At 40.7% G+C, this 21,591-nt stretch overlaps 2 long non-coding RNA genes across 2 annotated transcripts; one reads left to right on the top strand and one right to left on the bottom strand.

The window, feature by feature from the left end:
- Positions 1-1,059: 1,059 nt before the first annotated feature.
- LOC107833894 (uncharacterized) lies at positions 1,060-9,792 on the bottom strand. Its single transcript, XR_001659670.1, has 3 exons — positions 9,685-9,792; positions 9,376-9,468; positions 1,060-1,215 (listed from the first exon to the last, which is right to left on the bottom strand). It is a non-coding gene; the product is annotated as an uncharacterized LOC107833894 (long non-coding RNA).
- Positions 9,351-11,850, top strand: LOC107833895 (uncharacterized). The gene is made up of 2 exons (XR_001659671.1): positions 9,351-9,434; positions 11,346-11,850. It is a non-coding gene; the product is annotated as an uncharacterized LOC107833895 (long non-coding RNA).
- Positions 11,851-21,591: the final 9,741 nt, after the last annotated feature.

Here is a 21,591-nt window from a genome sequence, read left to right as displayed (position 1 = left end):
ACACACACACACACACACACACACACACACACACACACACACACACACACACACCCCATGTCTTTCTATCATTACATGGACTTTGCATTGACTACCATTCATTTCTACAGCCCATTACATTAAATATAACCATTACCAATACAGGCCTAACCCTAAAACTCAATTGAAACCTTAGTCCTAAACCTAACCCTTAACCCGAAAAACAGCACTTCTTCTTGTATTTCCAACACATACAGTGTAGTATTTGTTGGAAAAATGGGTCTTACATGGTGAAAAATGCTAAAACACACACACACACATTAGCAGCCTGTCCGCCGGCTCAAGCCATGAATGGACGAGAGGGTGTGAGTTTGACAATGGTGGGGAGGAGGGTGCAATGGAGAGCCCTCAGCGGGCAGCTGCACAGAGACTCACCATATTTAGAGGCATCAAAGACGCATGTACACAGCAGAAAGCATGAGTTAAAAAACAAAACAAAATACGGAGGACCCAGTTCAGAGCTCTGTGGAACACCTGGCCCAGTGGGGACGGCTGCTGCCTCCAACCCCTTTGTCTGTGGGAAGGGGGCGATTCAGATAATGACACAAATTAGACTAAAGGTGGTGTTTGATTCCAAACTGGATGCTAGGATGTGAGTTTGTGTTCATTGGAAGGAAATGGTAAAAGCACTGAAACTACTGGGGCATAAAACGGAAAGAGTTGTTTAGTTATTTATGCATAAAATGTGTACAGCTTGATAAAGAAAAAGACTACGCTATACATTTTTAGAAAAGAAGTAAAGTCAGATTGGGCTAAAGTGTAAATCGTATTTTCATTGTCTATGTTCTCAGTACATCAATGTTATCTAACGTTTATTTTTGCTTTGGTTGCACTATTCAGCTTCACCACTAGATGTCAGAATATTCTCCACATTGCACCTTTAATCTGTCAAGTNTGGCCACAAGAGGGCAGCAGATCCCCACTTGCTGCTGTAGATTCCTCCATCACTAAACACAGCTGCAGCTTATAGCTTTTAATCCTGATGTTTGCTCTCGGCATTCTCCATCCATTGAATTAATGTGAAGTTTTAAGCAAACACGTGTTCAGTTTATTTGATGTCAGCGTCAACACGGCATGCTGTTGTCACTGCATGCCGCTCCTTAGTAGTTCCTTAAAAGTACAGCGCAGCTCACAACGGCCTGTGTTTACACTTGGAGCTGGTTCGTCGCTCTACGCCTGTGAGAAAAAAAAATCTGAGACCACAAACTATAACACTCATTTGTAACGGTCTTCTTTAAACCTCCGAGTTGTTAATATTTACATTCTTGTTTCTCTGTTTAGAAATTTTATCTGAACTAGGTCTGCGTCAAAAAAAAAAAAAAAGTCACTTTATGTAAATGGCGTGAAAAATGCCACGCGGTTATCTTGTCCAATCATTCAGCACAAATGGGGTTTGAAGTGCCAAATTAAGCTTTGTGGAATCGAAATTGTGAAAGCCTGAGAATTCTTTGTTTTTGCGAAGTAAACAAAAAGGTTAGCATGTGAAAATAAAAATAAAAAACTTCCCACACAGCTCCTTAGCTAGCTGACTTTAATGTGTGAATCTGAATGACAAGTATCATGGCAACCCAAATGTCATCTGTTTCTGTTTTTTTAGGTCGTAAGCAGGATGAGGCAGAAGTTAAAGCTGATCTAAAAACAAGTTTCACATCTCTTTTAAAGCGCCACATTTTGGTGATTTGTCAAAATGAAACCATGATAAATCGTTTTAAAGTTTTCCCACATATAACTTTACAATGGGTTTGTAAAATACAGCTAAAATGCAAAACAAAATGTAAAAACATGAGAAAAGCTACAGTAATCTCTGGTTCAGATTTAAATCAATCAACTTTATTTACACCACTATTTGGCTAACTTTGTTTATAGATTCTCCTTATAGAATCCAAATGTTTTGCTTGTGTGAAAGTATCAGTTATAGAGCATGTGTCAAACTCAAGGTCCGGGGGCCAAATCCGGCCCACCGTAGCTTTTTATGTGGTCCTCTACACTCCACACTCCAATTCCAATTCATGCTAATGCATAATTGTGAATTTATTGCATATTTTCCACAAAAGTGATCAAAAACGTTGGGTTTAAGTAACTCTCACCTGTAGATAAAAGTATATATGACACTGCTGCTTCAGCCTTCATGATGTCAAGTTGCAGTACGTCATCAATATGAAGAAGAGCAAAAAGTCACATGTAACGCCATACATAAATGCAACGATTGCAAAATTCCTTGAAAATGCGTGTAAAATAGCCACACAAAATTTGTGACTTTGATTTCAAAAGATCACAAAAACAATTGCAAAATCCCAGAAGGATTGATCAAGATGAAAATGTGTTCAATATCATTTAATTTTAAGAAGTACAGCTGTACTTAATAGCTGTTTAAAAGGTTTTATCAATACGTTCAGGCACAACCGGCTCTTGAGTACATGTTTGGTCTTGATGTGACCCAAAATGAAAATGAGTTTGACGCATTGGTTAGTTAAATGCAGTGACAAAATGGAGACCGTGTTGAATAAATGGAGAAAATACGGGACAACGGAGACTCTACAAAACTGAATATTTCTCCAGAACTACCAAAAAGATCTGCACACATCCACCGTAGACAGAGGTGTGCACAGTTAAACACTAGGTGGTGCTACAGCAAAAAAAAAAAAGTGCCCTTCTGAAATTTATTTATTTATTTATTTATTTATTTTCTAACACTACAGTGTGTGGCTTGGGGTTGCTTGTGCCTTTTTTATTTATACTTGAGCGCCTCCTCCCCAAAGACATGTTTGTGCACGCAGATATGCCACAAGTCAACTATCTTTTATTCATTTGTTTTGTTCAGAGATTTTTCTTCTGCTTATTTCCAGAAGTTGGGGCATTGGTTTGTTTTATTCGTTCCAGGGTTTCACCTTTTACTGATCACGTTGTCTGACTGACACGGTTTTGTGGCTTTTGTATGCAGCTGACGAAAAGCAGCTCCTCATTACGGAATCTGTTGTTTTTATTTCCGCCTCCCTCGGTGTTACATAATGCTGCCTTTTGAGATGTAAAAGAGGGACAGAAATCAAAGTGATCTGATGAGCATGTGTTTTGTGTTTCCCCGGTGGGCCGCCTGCCACGGGGGATGGAAATCCGTCTTCTCTGCCAAAATTACAATAAATTAATACCATTTTAATTTTATATCTGGCTTTACAAAGCATTCACTATTTTTTTTTCTTCCACTTCACTTTGACTCGTTTGTGCTTCTGCCAAAATTCTGCTTCTTATAACCAAGGATTATTATGCTACATTTATTTTAAAATCCTCCAAAAACTAAGACTTGTCTGCAAACCAGATGGCTTTTATCACTTGGGTATTGTTCCTCAATATTAGGCACTTTGGGATAGTTGTCTGTTTTTGTTTTTTAAATAAAGCAACACATTTCCCTGCTGTCCAATTAGTTGTCCTTAAAATATGCAGAAGCTTTTGTCGGTCTGAGAGCGCCTGTGTTTGCACGGCTTAATCGCAGCATTTAAGAGCAGAAAGGTGGAGAGGCACTGACTGTGAGAGAAAAGAATTAAAACAATAATATATTCAAATGTCTATTAACTGGAAATTCAGCTGTAAAGAGGAGTCAGAGTATAGATATATGGAGAATTTAATCAAGAAGAGGATTATGATTATTTTTCATCGATTTTCAGAGTGCACAAAAAATGGAAGAAACAAACTGAAAGGAGTATGTGCCTGTTACAGTAAGAAATAAACCAATTAATCATGTGACAAACTAAAACGAGTAAAATCAACCATCCACCCAATTAAAAAATAATAAACCAACCAACTAACCAAACAGCCAGATAATCAGTGACTATCCATTCAGGCGCCAACAAACCAACCAAACATTTAGCAAGTCATTCAACCAACCAGTCACTCCATTTTTTATTCAGCCTGCCAATCATCCAACAAAACATCCAGTTAGCCCGTTAGCAAACTGGGAGCTAGTCAACCAACCAGAAGGTCAACCAACAGACAGGTTTGTTTGTTGGCCATTATTTCACCCATTTGTCAAGCATTTTTGGATGTAATGATCCATCCATCCATTTTCTAACACCCTTGTCCCTTAGTAAGATCTGGAGGGTTGCTGGCGCCTTTCACCAGCTAGATATTTCAGGCAAAAGGCAGGGTACACCCTGGACAGGTCGCCAGTCCATCACAGGGCAACACAAAGACAAACAGCCATGCACACACCTTAGCAGAATTTAGAGACTGTCATAACCCGACAGTCATGATTTTGAACCGGAGAACATGCAAACACGGTACAGAAAGACCCCAGGCTGGGAATCGAACCCGGGACCTTCTTGCTGCAAGGCAACAATGCTAACCAACTGCGCAGCCCGGATGTAATGAACTACTGTATATATTTTTCTACAGCAGTCGATCTAAAAGTGTCTACCAGAGCTGCTGGACCTGTTAACCCAGACAAGTTGGCGACACAGGGGCTCCGGCATCTGCTGGGCTCTTTTAAGCAACACAGTGGAAACTAGAAATTCAGTCTATGAGCCGTCATATTAGAAAATCGTCCATAAAGACTTAGAGTTAGACTGTGTTTTTAATTCTTCTTGCAAGGAGTGGTTCTCTCTCTTTATTCTTTATTTTAACCTAGATGTTTAGTGGACCCTTTAAGAGTTAACACTCCTATCTTTGTTGGCCCAAAGATGTCTTGTTTAATCAATGCACAACTACAGACCGTGTTTATACTTTTTCACTCTCTTCTTCTTTTTCCATGCATCCACTCCCATCTTCCCCTGCAGCTCAGTCATCCAGTGATAACATCTTTTTTTTCCCTTCTCTTTCTGAGAGTTTTCAACCTGACAAATGAGGAGAGAGACGAGAACTGTTTCTTTTCAAAGTCCAGTCGGCACTTTGTGTGGACTCTGTTGCCCTGCTGCTGTGAGGGGATTTGCGTTTATCTTTATGCATATTAAGCAAAGGCAGAAAAAGATTATCTAATGTAGGGCAGCGTCACACCTTCAGTTCAATCCGGTGTCATTTCAGAACAGATACGCTGTGTTTAATCATTGAGACATATTATACCAGATTACTGTGGTATAAAACCATTTCATCAGTCGCAGTTAGTACGCTTAAACTATTGAACCCTGCGCTTGGCTTTTCTTTTGGTGAGATCATCCGTATTTGTTGGTTGTGGGGATGTTACTGTGTGTTCACGGCATGCAAATGTAAACTGTTTAGGTGTGCACGGCTTCGAAGAGACGATTTTATTTGCATAACCGTAAGAGACTGTGGCCGTGGCCTCAAACTGGCAGTAAAACCTGGCAAAACAGGAACGTCGAATCCGAGAAGAGCTTCGCTGAAAACACCTTTGCTGAGTGATGTTTAGATTTGCAAAGTCCGGTTGGCTTTTCCTGAACTGACGATGATCTCACCAACCAGCTGAGGCTGAGGAAAGTGAATTCACTGTTGTGTCTGGGTAACAAGATCGAAGCGAAGTAACCCTGAAAAGAAAGGTGCATTGTGGGACATAAAGGTTGGAGAATACTCTGGTCAACTCTGGCGTTCAATGATATTTAGTCGGTACTGACGAACCCTTAAGTTGGGCAAGAATATAACTCTTACACTCTGATACGAGGCAAAACGGATCTAAGCTTTCATGTTATTCACCAATTTTAATTTGATCGTGCAACGTTGTTGCTGAAATCTAAAGTCATCAATTGTCCAATGCTGGTGAGCATCCGTTGTCCGTTTTCTGTTGGTGTCGTCTTCTGCTGCTGCAGCCCGTCTGCTTCAAGGTCTGATTGAGTTTTTCAGTCAGTCAAAGAGACTGATCCACATTCCTTGGTTGTAGTGACTGATTCCTTCAGTTGCTACTCCCTTTCTATCTTTTTCAGACACTTCTCTGTCAGCATAAGGTTCAGGTTTGGTTGAGTTCCAAAGGGGAAATTAATGTTACAGCAAGTAAGGAAAGAAAGGAAGGAAGGAAGAAAGGGAGAAAGAAAGAAAGGAAGAAAGAAGAAAGAAAGGAAAAGATGACATAAAGACTAAGAAACATACAATCGAAGTTCTAAAATTGAGGGATGACACAAATTTCAGTCCATACAAGATAGGGAGAGGACCAGCACTGTATCATCATCATCAACCGACAGTTCCTACGAACATCAGTACCATATGTGGAATAAATAAATGTAGGAATGAGCCAATCAATCCCATCGACGTGATGCAACTCGTCCTGTCCTCCATTAAAATGAGAAATCACTGTAGCCTCAACTTTTTACACAGAAAAGCTGAGCCAGAGGCCAGAAACAAGAACTCTGCTTGTAAAGGATGAGAGCTGTCAGCAAGAAGGACTCCAGTTTTTCCCGTTGATCTATCTATTGAACAACCGTGTGCAACTCCCAGAATATCATCACTGGTAACAATAGTTGCTCATGCTGCGCAACATTTCAGCATTTCCAGAAAATCCGTGGCAGCTTTTCTTACCTGACGATTGAATTGTGTAAAGTCTTACATCAGAGGTGTGGAACAGCGATGCTCGTTCGCCAAAGGCAGAGAAACAGAGATCTGAAAGCCTGTCGGCTACGCCTTCGTGTGGGTCTCCTCTGCTTTTCAAACACAGTCGATTACGTTAAACATCCAAATCCTACTGACAGCTGGAGAGTTCACGTTGTCAGAAGAGATGGAAGTACAGATGTGGTGATAATCGTGCGCTGGCTCTGCACAGCGGAGGAATCCATTACCAAGCAGAAACTATGTCTGGAATTCTGTCCGACTTTGGATCATCGCACGTTCTCCAAAAGTGAAGAACTCCGGGTTCAAGTTGAAGTTTTAACCTTTGACCTGGTTCAACAGCTGCTGCTTAAACCTGCCAGGACTCAGCATGTTTGTGTCTGTGTGTGTGTATGTGTGTGTGTGTGTATGTGTGTGTGTGTGTATGTGTGTGTGTATTTGTCAAACACAAGAGTCCTTTTTAAGCCTGACTGTGTCTCATTTGTTGTCTATAAATCATTTTTCAACATCTTTATCTCGCCTTTCCCCTAATTTAGATTTCTTTTTACCAACCCTATTGGGAATACTTTGTGATATTTTACAAATTATTTTACTTTCTGCCAAACTTTGACTGTTTTAGAGCAAACAGCATTGCATTTCACCAGTTCATGTTTTATATTTATTGATAGATTGTTTTTTTTAGGTTAAATATGGACAATCTGTTTCCCTTTGACATTTTTTTGTTCTATTGACTCCTATTGAAGATCACATTTCTAGTACTTGAATATTGCAGTTTAAATAAAATTGCATTTTTAAAACACTATAGTTCTGAAATAATTCTCCAAAAACAACATTGTTGTTTTTCTATGCTGAAGATATTTTCAAGTCCTGTAAATACAAGCTCTATCTGGGCAAATGGATAGAAAAACATGTAAACTTTTGACATTTTTTAAACAGTTTTGCTAAAAAAATTAAAATAAAAATCAGAATAAAAATAAGAATCAATGCTGCTGCCTGTTTTTGAGGAAATGACAGGCGAAGTATTTTAGATTTTAAACAATCTAGAGAGAGACTTTCACAGTAAAATAATCAGTAGGGTTTGTTGCGACACTAACAGAGTCCCTCCCAGCACGGAGCCAGTGAGCGCACGGTTCCACCCTGAGAAGTTATAAACGTTGCTCTGATCTCACTGTTGGAATTTCAGAGCTGATTTTACTCCTGTTGAAGTTGGTCGACACTATAAAATAAAATAAAAATTCATAGCAACAGTTGTTAAAACACTTGAACTCTATAAGATGAACGGCGTGTAATGGGAGTAAAATGAACTCTGAAGTTCCAGCAGTGAGGTCAGTGCAACATTTACACTTTACAAGATGAGGTCATGTGTCGAATCGCTCCGTGTAAAAACCGACACTTACAGTCCGACTCTGCTTAGTTAGAAGACTTTTTCCACGTACGCTGACATGTAGAGATGTCAGCGTAGGGACAAAATATGTTATATCCATGTCTTATCAGTTTATTACATTAAGCATATTCAGTTTATACACAAAGAGAAAACCAAAAGATGCAGTATTTTGTAAGACAAGTTGTATTTACAGAAGCACTTTTAATCATTTCTTTAAACCTGAAAGTAATGGTAAAGAAATGTTTTTTTTATTTTTATTTGTAAGAGCCATAAGCAGAGCATAAAATGAATGGCCCCATTTGGAATAAAGCTGATATTTACATTCTGTCTCTTCTTGTCAGAACGGATGCAGACAGCATGCATCACAATCCAGGTGGCAGACGTTAAACATGGACCGATTTACAGCCTCATCTGGCCTCCAACAGCAACAGGACAGCAGCGAGCGGCTACTTCCTGGTTGATTTGCATAACTGGACATGAAACGCCAGATCTGACCTCTGATCCTGATTGGCTCCTTCGTGTCTAGACCTCATTCTGTCATGTGACGTCTGGGCTAGAAGCTGTGATTAATGACACTCAGGGAGAATAACTGCACTCCAGTGTTGCAACGTTTGAATCAACACGTTAACGGAAAACTGGCCGATAAGGTTTGGTGTGTGTGTATCTGTGATGTACAGCCTGTTGAGAAACACGGTTTATTTTATTTTTTCTTGTATGCCTGATAGCTGTTTATAGCAAATGTTTATACTTGCAATAAATTCTGCTAATGCAAAGCGTTTCATCCCTAAAGACTAAACAAATGTGAAAACGAGTTAGGTCAGTCGATATCAATCAGAAGCCACTCTTCAGATACGCTTAGGCAACATAATGAAAAGACCAGAAACAGTTTGAGAGAAAGCCAGATGAATCACAGCGCTGTGCTTCATTTGTGCTCTGAAGTTGGAATTTCCCAGTTCCGGGTCACACAAATCACCTGAATGCAGCATCCAGCTCCACCTCTGCACTGACGTCAGAAATCTCACTTTTCCATCACTGATCTCGAAAACCAATATGGCTGCCGTGTGTGTGTGAGGAGTAAGGAGTTGCTTTAATAAACAGTAAAATTTGCACAACAGTTAATTTATGTATCCTAAAATGAATTACAGGCATATTGTGTAACCTCTGCATGCAGGGGTTGCATGCATTAAAGCCAATGAATTATCATGTTGTAGCGTAAATAATGTACCCTGCTGCTAGTAAACATGAAAAACCTAACATGAGCCAAGCGTTGGTAAATTTCCTTTCCCATGACCTCCAAAGGACTGTAAAATTTGGTTTAGTTAAAAACCACAAAGCATTTCACAGTTTCTCTAGTCTATAAGGGCACAACAAAAACCCATGTTTAAAATAGTTTGGAAATAAACAATCTGGGTGTTCCTCCCAAAAACATCGCTATGTGTTGGTAACATCAGGCTGCTGTGGAGAATTACTGCTACCTGTTGCGTAACTGTGCTGTCCAGAAACCTGACGGAGGAAAACGCAGAGCGGTGCAGGGGTCAGTAGAAAACTCCACGCTGTAAATTCTGCTCCTGCAAATATGTCATTAAACATTAAATTATCTTTTGCAATCAACCAAAAAACACAAAAACAAGGAGTTTAAAGACGTTTAGCTTTAAGATGTGTCACCATTTATGCGACCAAAGATATAATCAGTAGCTGCATTTCCATGAACTACAGAAATGCGCAACGTTAAATTACGAAAATAAATGCGCTTAATAGAAACATATCAATTAAAAAAAACTCACTATTTTTGCTGAAATGTTTTGGCACTAAGTTGAAGTGTTTTTTTCGGGGGGGTGTATTGAAACAGATGTATTTTGCCGAACTGCAACGGTAGCATTCTTTTCAGCGTCACACGAGTCACGTGATCATCCTCCGGATGTTATTACTTGCGTAAACCACGAAGAAGAAGAGAGCAGGAAGTAGACTTCTTTGTGGTTTGTAGCTTGTTTTTGTATTTTTCGGAGAATGTGCAGCTGGAGCGGCCGTTCACAGAAAGCTACGTGTAATTCAAAGTGTTTTGTAAAGTCTTCTGTAAAACTAGCGACAACAATTTCCCCAGACTGTCGCATCGGTTGCCGCTCCCAACTATAAATGGCTTGTCACTCCAAACGTCTCCTCTGATTGGCTGATAGATAATGAGCTCTAGCACCGTGGCTGAATTATGAATTTAATCTCATACATCTCTGCAATGATTTTTGATGACTTATCGTGTGAACAAGCTTATTCACGTGTGATTTAAATTTTATTTCCTATCTAATGAAAGCAACATAATCGCAAAATTGTGTTTTTTCAACAATGCACACAATTGCAATAGCAATGCAGCTTCACCGCTGTCAGTGAATGAGCGATCCACTCATTCACCAGTTTGCAGCCACTTAGTAAAGTCAGACAAAGGAATGCGACATTTAGTGAGAGCAGTTTACAAAATGTCGCCTGCGTCTCCGACGGCCTTTTCACCCTAGGGTCACGCTTAAAACCTCCTCCTGATCCACCGACGGTGGACGATGGAAGCCGAGCCGCAGTTGGCGTACTGGCTGTTCCCAAAGCTCTTTAACGGGGTCGGGGTCAGGGCACCGCGCAAACCAGTCAAGTTCATCCACACCACGCCGAGTAAAACCCGCGTCTTTATTTACGAAGATAAGCGCGCTGATAATCTCAACTACACCCCAGCGAACACATTGGTGAGTGACAGCTGGTGACCCTTTGTGTAACCCTGACGACTGCCGGACCGGGTAGCACAGAAAGTGGGTCAGGACGGACAGATTACGCTCAATCAGAGATTGAGGCGTGCCTGGTCAGTGGCTTCCCCGTTCCTTCATTGCTCAACTCCAGATTTGAAGCAATGATATACACTGACGCCAAAATCCTCTTAGAGCCACTTACAATGATGACATTAATCAGATTTGGTGGTATTTGTAAATCAAATCCTCAGAGGGATTTATGTAGCGAGGTAAACCAAAATTCTCCCACCCCCGTTTTTATTGTTGTAGCTTCAAAACATTTTGTCTGATAATATACGATTGGGATTATAGCCACTGCTGCAGGATAAAACCCTCAGAGACGCACAGTTCTGGACAGAGAGCTTGAAAAATAAGAATTTGGTGCAAAATTTATTGAGAATTTTCAATTGTACGCAGAGTTAAATGTATACGTGTACCACTTTTGTAGCTACCAGCATGACCCTATGGCTCATTTTGTTGGTATTTTGGCAACAAGTCAACTTCTAAACATAATCCACAGATTTTCAATAGATTGTTAAGGTTGGGTCTTTCCAAAAGCTTAATGCTAGCCTGGTTTAGCTATTCTAAAGTCAGCTTTCATGTGTATTTGGGATCATTATTCCAACAGTTTTGTTTGGTTTTATTCCAGCTTTCAATCATCTGACCCAAACTGTCACCCTCAGATCAGTGGAACAGGAACAACCCAAAACAAGTTTCGATGTCTAGTGTAAAATGAAATGAACATCAGCGTGGACACCAACCAAGAAAGACGTGCTTGGATGCAAAAATCAACTCCTCCTATAAGCTCAACTGAAACCGTGCAGCTGCCCTCATCAACGAGCCTTTTGGAGAAAGTTGTGTGGTCAGACAAAAACAAAGATTGAACCTCTTGGTCAAAAAGATAAGTGTGTTTATTGTACTTGGGGCTTTTAGTCATAAGATCACCGTACTAACTGTTGAGCACGGTGGTGGTCACATCATGCTGATGTAAAAAGGAGAACTGCCTCAAAGTTCTTAGACTTCACCTCAAAAACAGCAGCTAAACAGTCGAATCGTTGGTTTGTTAACAGGACCATCATCCTAAGATCAAAGCTATTTCTGGAGTGGATGGAGCAAGTTTATATTAAACTGCTAAAACAGTTAAATAGTCCCTTATGTGTTTTAATGAATAAAAATGGATTTCTGTCATATCTCATATTTTTTCCCTTGTTACAAAGTCACAGATCCCAGATAAACTTTGCTCCTACCTCACAAAAATATTCATAGCCCTTGAACTTTTTCTCACTTTTATGCGTTAAAATCATAAAACTAAATTTGTCTTCCTGTGATGTCATGTGACTGACCTCCACAAATACATTTTCAAATTAATATGACACGTTACGGTTGTCAAAATGTGTCCAAGTAATAATCGGAAAAGAGCGGAGGGCATTTTTGTACTTACGCCCCCTAAATGTTGTACTAATTTATTTTTTTTCCTGTTTAAACAACTCCTAACGGATACTGTCACAACTGCTTTGCAGACGCACTAACAAGACTTTGCAGCAAATCAAAACATTAAATGTGCCAGATTAATTCATTCAATAAAGTACAATGCTTTTCTGACAGACCAAAAAAATGCAACTCAACATCCACAAACACTCCGGTAACGTCCAGGAGAGTTCGGTAAGGCCCTCACATACAGAGAGTATGGGGAGCTCTAACTAGCAGAAAACCTCCATAAAGGGGTTAACGGTTGTGAAATAACCCCATGTGACCATGGGATGGTGTGAAAAATGTGTGGTGATGAAGATTTCAGCTGCACCTCATAAATACAGACGTTCCACTGGAAGGTCTTGCTTCACGTTCCAGGGACTCGCATGGACAGACGCACTCTTGTCCTGGGTGGTGGGCGTAGTAGTCACTTGTTTGTCTTGCAAGTTAAAGGAAAAGTTTGTTCATGTGGCCAACAGATCATTGAATTGATTCATTTTAATGAATGTAAAAAATTAATGGGAAAGCTACATATTAAAATATCTCTCTTTTTCTCCCAATTATGCCGTTTATTCGTATCCCAAACACCCTTTCACCCTGCAGTGTTGACATCGTGTGTTCAATGGCTTCCTTGTGGAAGCGTCTGGGATTGGCTGTTTGGATTTTTAAAATTTTTATGTCACACTGAGCATGTAGCAACACAGTAAAAAAAACTTTTATTAGCATTCAGGACTTAAAAGGAAGAGAATTTGCTCAGTGAGAGGAAGCAACTACTGCTGGCGAGTAAGGATGTCAGAAAACCTGCAAGGAAGAACATCTTATTTCTTCAACGCACAAAGCAAATAAGCCACACTAAGTGTGACTCACTGAATGCGTCACTCATGAAAGGAGCAGAGTGGGAGAAGCAGGTGTTAAAGGGGAGGTCGCTGGGTTTGAAGCCTTGATGTTGGCTCAGTGACATCAGCGGTTTGTGATCCCTTCTCCCCGTATGTCACTTCCTCACCTCCTCGTGACATGCAGGTTGGAGGTTGTGCTGTTTTTCCAGTGCCATGCATTTGAAGAAAAAATCAGATGCTGCAGTGGAATAGATTTTACTTTAATGTTAATGAAACATCTACATTTTGAAAGGTGTATTGTGTAAAAAATTGATTTTTAGAGCTTCACACCATGTTAATGTTCTCTCATTAAAAACACACCAGGAGGGTTGCTTTGACTCTTTCATGCACGTTTGAGGAATCCTTTGATCTCTCATGGCAACCGTTCAGCTGTGTAAAACACCTGGTTGGGCTTAGCCCCGCCTTTGACAACAAAGCTCCTCCCCGGAGCTGCAGTTTCCCACTAAGCTCCTTCAAACTAGCAAACACCTGGTGGAACTGCGCATCTGCTGAGCTCATGATAGGTCTCAGTGAAATGCTTGTAAAAATGTCGTTAAAGGGTTAACGGAGGAATGTTGTGCTTAAGGAAGAGTGTCGGAAACAGCAGGAGCTTCAGAAACATAATTTGCAAGTCAAATTATGCCTTGCAAATTTGACTTTGCAAGGCATAAAATTGCAAAGTCAAATTTAATTTAAGTCATTGGGTATGTATAGCAACTTTATAAAGTAACAGTTATTCGATTGTGCTACTAAATGGCACAATGTGCCTAGTAAGTACATAACGCTGGCTCTTTCAATGATTTAAAGGAACATTTTATGCTAAAGATGTAATCGCCCTCTTGAGTTAAAAAAACATCTACAGCAGACAACATTAAAACTACAAGCATGTCATGACCGTAAGGAGAAACATGTCACACCTGAGTGGAAAGCATTCTTGTTGCATCTCATCAGAGCCCTTTTTTGCTTTTCCAATCTCATATAATGTGTTTTTCCAAATATAAGCATCAACACATTAAAGTCTTCATACTGCTCGGCATATGAGAGCAGCACATTTCCAACGACAACAGTACTCAACAGTAAAAAAAAAAATAAAAAAAATATTCAAATGTGTCGCATGACCCTTTCATGTACTTACAAAATAACAAATTCAAATGTCTTTGCTACAATGTGAACACCAAAGGAATACTATCACAGGGTTCCCCTGGTAGAAGAAAAGAGACCTTCAAAGAGCTCTTTATTTATTTCATGGGGCGCATGGATCGGAGGGCCGGCAGTGGCGGCGAAGAGGGAGATAAAAGTGAAGCGTAATCCTTTTCCTTTATGCCAGGAAAGGTCACATTCATGCCTTTCCGCCCACTTCCTCTACCTCATACATTTAGGAGAGGGGGGTCAGATGCACTCTCATGAAAATAATGAATTGATTTTCTATATGAATGTACTTAGCTGTATTTGTTCAGTTGCATAATGCTACCTCTAAGCCATCATGTAAACCGTAAGCTTTTGTGGCTGGATTACACATAAACTAAAAAGAAGAAGAAGAAGAAGAAGAAGAAAAAGAAAAACAACAATACAGAACTGGGCAGCCACATACCCCATTGTGTACAGATAGAAAAAACACAGTGGCTCTCAGGAAAAGCTAATACAGCTACTCCAAAATAAACAGTTTTAATTGGGTCTTATGTAAATCTCCAAGGCACGGCCATGTACACACACAGACTTTATTCGTTGTCTAACAGGTATTGTCTCTGCGCCAGTTTTCCTTTGGTGGTCGCTGCCCTCGGACATAAATATTTTTTTGTATTATATAAAGAGACTTTGTTGGAGGTCTTAAACTGTTCAAGCTGAAACAGTAACTTGTGTTATTTACATGTAAAAACGTCAAACAAAAACTGACATGTTTTCTGTTGCCGTGTACCTCCGCGGAGTCCCGTAAACCCACATGATCGCATTTTGTGGGCTCCGGCTTTGGCAGAACCAAATCACGACGCAGGTTTTGATCCGCCTCCGCGTGAGACTGCGCAATGAAAGCGCGAGTAATTTCGAGACTTAATCAGCGTCAGATGCAAAAAAAAAAAAAAAAGGGTGGGGTGGGGGGCAGTTTACTCATAGTTTACTCAACAGCCGACGTTTTACGGCAACGCTTTAGTTTCCCGCAGGACGTTTTGTCGGAGAAACAATACGTGGGAATTTCAACAACAGCTAGGCGAGGAGGAGTTTTCATACATTTCGAAGTGGGTCAAGGGAATCCTGATGGGAGAAAAACACACTTAATTACTGTTTTCACAGAAAACCGTGAGCATGCCGCGTTTTATAGGGTGTGACTTCATTGCACAGTACACTTGGGGTTAGCTGAGTAATCTTACTGACAACCTTTAAAGTGTGTATGGAAATAAGAAAAAGCTCTGCATTTACCTTGAGGGTACTCGAGGTGATGAAGGTGTGAGCTGCACCTGCAAGACCAGCATCAGCTCTTAATTAGAGCAAATCGGACCGCTGCAGGTTTTGAGAGAGCTGCGTCTTTAAAATTAAGTCTGTCTTATAAGTTCGTAGGTTGTGTCATGTTTGTCACAAAACACAAACCTCTCAAGAGGAGAATCCGTGTGTGTGTGTGTGTGTGTACTTGTATGTACTACCAACAGAGGACCACTTTTGCCATTTTCACCAACAAACTGAGGTCATTTGCGGAAAGCGAGGAACATGTGAAGTAAGTTTTTGTAAGAGCTGAGATTAGAAATAGACTAGTCATGGTTAGGGTTAGTAAAAATGTCTCGGTTAGGCATAAAAGCAGTTAGTAAAATGAGTGGAAGTCAAAACAAAGTCGTAATATGGGTAGAAATACACAACTGTGTTTGTGTGTGTTGTCTCNACAGAACTGGGCAGCCACATACCCCATTGTGTACAGATAGAAAAAACACAGTGGCTCTCAGGAAAAGCTAATACAGCTACTCCAAAATAAACAGTTTTAATTGGGTCTTATGTAAATCTCCAAGGCACGGCCATGTACACACACAGACTTTATTCGTTGTCTAACAGGTATTGTCTCTGCGCCAGTTTTCCTTTGGTGGTCGCTGCCCTCGGACATAAATATTTTTTTGTATTATATAAAGAGACTTTGTTGGAGGTCTTAAACTGTTCAAGCTGAAACAGTAACTTGTGTTATTTACATGTAAAAACGTCAAACAAAAACTGACATGTTTTCTGTTGCCGTGTACCTCCGCGGAGTCCCGTAAACCCACATGATCGCATTTTGTGGGCTCCGGCTTTGGCAGAACCAAATCACGACGCAGGTTTTGATCCGCCTCCGCGTGAGACTGCGCAATGAAAGCGCGAGTAATTTCGAGACTTAATCAGCGTCAGATGCAAAAAAAAAAAAAAAAGGGTGGGGTGGGGGGCAGTTTACTCATAGTTTACTCAACAGCCGACGTTTTACGGCAACGCTTTAGTTTCCCGCAGGACGTTTTGTCGGAGAAACAATACGTGGGAATTTCAACAACAGCTAGGCGAGGAGGAGTTTTCATACATTTCGAAGTGGGTCAAGGGAATCCTGATGGGAGAAAAACACACTTAATTACTGTTTTCACAGAAAACCGTGAGCATGCCGCGTTTTATAGGGTGTGACTTCATTGCACAGTACACTTGGGGTTAGCTGAGTAATCTTACTGACAACCTTTAAAGTGTGTATGGAAATAAGAAAAAGCTCTGCATTTACCTTTAGGGTACTCGAGGTGATGAAGGTGTGAGCTGCACCTGCAAGACCAGCATCAGCTCTTAATTAGAGCAAATCGGACCGCTGCAGGTTTTGAGAGAGCTGCGTCTTTAAAATTAAGTCTGTCTTATAAGTTCGTAGGTTGTGTCATGTTTGTCACAAAACACAAACCTCTCAAGAGGAGAATCCGTGTGTGTGTGTGTGTGTGTACTTGTATGTACTACCAACAGAGGACCACTTTTGCCATTTTCACCAACAAACTGAGGTCATTTGCGGAAAGCGAGGAACATGTGAAGTAAGTTTTTGTAAGAGCTGAGATTAGAAATAGACTAGTCATGGTTAGGGTTAGTAAAAATGTCTCGGTTAGGCATAAAAGCAGTTAGTAAAATGAGTGGAAGTCAAAACAAAGTCGTAATATGGGTAGAAATACACAACTGTGTTTGTGTGTGTTGTCTCTTCTGCATCTATCCACAGCTGCATCTTGTTAGGCCTCATCAGGAGGCGACATGAAAGCGTGGCAGAGGAAAAGGACAGTCACCAGTTTGCTTGCGGTGATGAATTCCCTTCTTTCCTTCCTGACCTGTTGCTCTTTCTCCCTGGACTTCAGAACTCCTTCTGTACAAGCTTTTCATTCCTTGTCTCAGCATCAGCTCAGTCTTCTACCACCTTGGGGGNTGTGGCCTGCAGGTAAAGCGCTTACAGACATGCCCAGTTAAGTCATTAATACGTTTTTACTACAGCAACCGTGATCATTTTTAACATTAAACTCTACATGTTTCTTTTATTGCGTCCCAGTTATTTTACTCCTTTCGCTTTGAGCTGCTTCACCTCTTTCATTTTCACAAAACGATCACACAAACACCAACAACACCTACAAGCTGCTCAACATTTTTCATTTCCCCTTATGACATTTTCCTTCCTCGGCTTTCCTCACACGCCCTCTGTCATTGTCCCTGCGTTCTAAAACCAAACTGCAGACTCACTCGGCGTATTGTTGTGGAGCAATTTTCAGCTCAAAAATAGCAGCCAAGTGTTCCCCGCCAGGTTATGCAAATCAGTCAGTTACATGTAGCTTCAGGTTACACACAGGAGTGTTTATATTATTTATTTATTCTTCCTTGTGGCAGAGCACTCAAAAGTTTTCACGGTGAATGCCAGAAGGTTTACTATGCAAATCTGTTTAACCGCATCAAGTGGCTAGACCTGCTTCTGCCTTAACAAACACAGCTGCAGCACGGCGAAGCATTGGGTATAACTGATAGGAAAAAAAGGTGCAAATTTAGAGAAGTTTGTTAAATTTACGCATTTATTTCTGCATATGATGTTTAGACATTCATTGGTCCAAGATTTGGTTTTCATATTAATTTTATTTGCTTGGTATTCAAATGAACACTGCAGAAATGCTCCGCTCTCTGTCAAAAACAACCAGTCAGAGCCAGGAGGAGGGCCTTAGCGCTGTCAGTCATGCTCGTGTACGCGCTGCTAAATGTGCTAACCGCAACGAAGCCATTTATTGTTAAAGAAAAGCTGTTTATCCACCGTCATTGGTGGCTATGCTGAACAAGCTGTAATTTAGCAGAGAGAAAGGGGGAGCTTGTGTACATGAGGATGATTGACAGCACTGAGACCCTCATCCTAGCTCTGATTGGTTGTTTCTGATGAATGTATTTGTTCAGATGATGGGGAGAAGACAGAGGAGCTCATTTTTCCCCCTCATAAATTATCTGTCTTGTACTGTCACAACATAGTGAAAGTTTTAAGAAATATGTAAAAACAAAACATATTTTTTTCTATAAAAGCTACATAGTCCAGCTTTAATAAACTTTAACTCAGTAAAACGTCTTTACCTTCCAGGCCACGGTGGTTCAGTATTTTATTTTTTTGTGACGGGAATTGTTTTGGTCCAGAGAATTTGTTTGTCTCCAAAGAAAAGTCCAGCAACTCTCCGGCACTTTCTCTTGCATTTCTTTCAGTAACTTCAAGCCATTATTTTCCAGATGATGGAAAAATCTGAAGTGTTCTGAAACCAGCTCGTAGAGTTGGGTGCACACATAAAACCGAAAGAGAAAATCAGCAACAAACTAAACCATTTCTCTAAAGTCATGTCTTTCTCACATCATTTCCCAATCAGGGTAATTTCCTGCAGAGCCTCACATCCTCCACCACCACTACCACCACCCCCAGCTCTTCTCTCTCCCTAATTGGGGCTCAGCTGACAGGTTTTCCCCTTGGGGAGCAGGAGACATGTGGACCATCTGCTTGTAGTCGCAGGATGAACAGGTGTCCCCCTCTCAGCCGCCTGCCTGCACCTTACCAGGCCTGTGGGGGCCAGTGCAGAGCTCGCTGCTGTTTACGCTGGATAAGTAGGAGCAAACATGGCGGCGAGGCAGATGGAAAAAAACTACCTGGTATTGTTTTTCTGCGTCACCTAAACTCCAACGTTGTTCGTCTACGTCTGCGCCAGATAGATTTGAAAAATATTTAACTTATTTATACATAAAACCTTTAAACTGTGTCTGTAATGATGTCGAACCTCATGTAGGAAACTCAAGTTTTAACCTTTTACTAGATTCATTGGTTCTGAATGGAAACAATTTCCAGGTGAACGTGTAACTATGAAGTTTGTTATTAACAAAATATCAATCCGAACTTCTTTACACGTACTTCTTTTTTATTTTGTGTCTTTGTCTTTTTTAACCCAGAAAATACATTTCTTTTAGTCCCGTCCAAACTGTTGATCAAATATAAAGGTTACCGTCAAGCATGTTCAGCACAGAGAGTTATCTCAAACAAATTTTCAAGCTCGCTGGCTTGCCATCTCCTTGCCTTTTCCCTCCTGGCCACAGCCTACGTCTTTCAGATTTATGGCGATGTTATCTTGTGAGGAAGAGCTTTGATATTCCTCCCACCTACAAATTGGATTTGCATTCCCAGAGCTGTTTCAACATCCCAGTCGATGTTTACATGCATTACAACCACAACCACAAACTTTAATATATTACATTAGGGTTGTACGTGTTGGACCAACACAAAGTAGAGCATAACTCTGAAATGGAAGGAAAAGTAATTAATTGGTTTCATCTTTTCCTAGAAGAGAAAATCAGAAAGGCGTGTTGAACCCCTCTGTCTTTTGCTGCAATTTCTCCTTTAGCATCTGTAGACCTCAATTTTGTGGTTCGACACAGATTCCCAAAGAGATTTAGGTCTGGACTTTGACTGGGCCATTCTTAGATATGAATATACTCTGATACAAATGACTCCACTGTATCTCATGCTGTATGATTAGGATAATTATCGTGCTGTGAGCTGAATTTCTGGCCTGGTCCCAAGTCGACAGGTTTTTATCCAGGTTTCTCCTGCAGAGTTTAGGGATTTCACCATGTTACTGGGAGGCAGTGAATTCTGGGTGTTGCTCTTGCATGTGGGCCGGAAACTCAAATTTGTTTCTCATCTGACCACAACAACGTCTGATACGTTTGCTAAGTCCACTACAGCTTGTGGTAAATCTAGAGACTTTCTTTGTACAAATTGTTGAGTACAAATCTAATAGCAGTTCTGTTGGTAGTTTTTTTTTCAACATATACTGTTGAATACCTTTGGTTTTGTGGTTTCCTTTCTGATCGATGCTCTCCCTGCAGGTCTGTTGTATAAGATTCTCATTGCCAATGGTGTTGCGTCATACTATTGCGACGACAAACGTGACCCAATCATTGGACTGTATTGTGTGATGCGAGTGTCTGCACTCTAACGGTGCAGTACCATTGTCCTGTGGATCTACAACTGAACGGTGCGGTACAGTACAGGTGCAGAAAAAAAATCAGATTCTATAGAGAGTCGCATTTTCAAATTATGAACTGGTTCAAAAATAGATTTTAAAATGCGTTCAAGTTGTACGTCTTTACCGCTCCAATTTGCGAGTAAACTACACATTGCATTACACGTCCACTTGGCCACCATATTTATCTTGAATAATTCTTTGATTTTTTAAAAATTGTTATTTAAAATGAGGCCAGGCAGCTAAGCTGACCTTATTAATAGCTTAAGTTAAAGAATTAGATGCACAATCTTATTTTTGTTTAATGTACAAGATCGAGTTTATAAAGTTGGTGTAAATGAATCCTCTTTGTTCACACAGTCACATCGTTTGAATCGAATCTCTGGACCTTTTGAATAGAAACATTGATCTCCGAAATAAAAATAGTTTCTGAAACGAATCGCTAAACCATCCTATCTTTGCGTTACGGGTCGGTCGTTTGGTATCTTACAACGAAAGCAGACAAGTCACGTATCAAACCACAGAGACCTGCGCCTCAGTTCATAAGTCTAACACTTTATCCAGTGGCTAAGAACAAACACCTGATGATAAAATGAACCCTCAGTGAATCCATAAAGGAAACGTCAGGAGATGCAGCAGACCTTCTTTCAGCCCACTGGATAAACACGGAGCCGATCAGCAGGGATTAGACCGGCCCCTTAACAAGGCCTGAGGGCTGGACACAGGGAGACCAAGAGGCAGTCCAGCTGGTGTCAGCCACACACACACGTCACAAAACACTATACTAACAGCCTCTACACATGCTCCTACCTATGAAGAGGGAAACTAAACCAACCAGACCACAGGAGGGTGTGTGTGTGTGTGTGTGTAGAGGGGGATGGAAAGGGGTCACTTAGGACTTTGAAGGGACAAAAGTTTGGCTTTAGGGCCGGTGGCCTCGGGGTCACTTAAGGAGGTAGCATGAAAAGATACAAACACACGCACACACACGCACACACACCACCTGCTGTTTCTTACAGGCTTGTGTTTGGTGTAATGGAGATGGAGTGCCTCAGCGTCTACACAAAGAAAGACACATTGCTGGGATTTACCACATAACTCAG

Source organism: Poecilia formosa, unplaced genomic scaffold (genome assembly GCF_000485575.1).
Source record: "Poecilia formosa unplaced genomic scaffold, Poecilia_formosa-5.1.2 Scaffold477, whole genome shotgun sequence".
NCBI lineage: Eukaryota > Metazoa > Chordata > Actinopteri > Cyprinodontiformes > Poeciliidae > Poecilia > Poecilia formosa.
The sequence above is the reverse complement of the archived record's forward strand: the minus strand, read 5'-3'. Positions and strand labels throughout refer to the sequence as shown.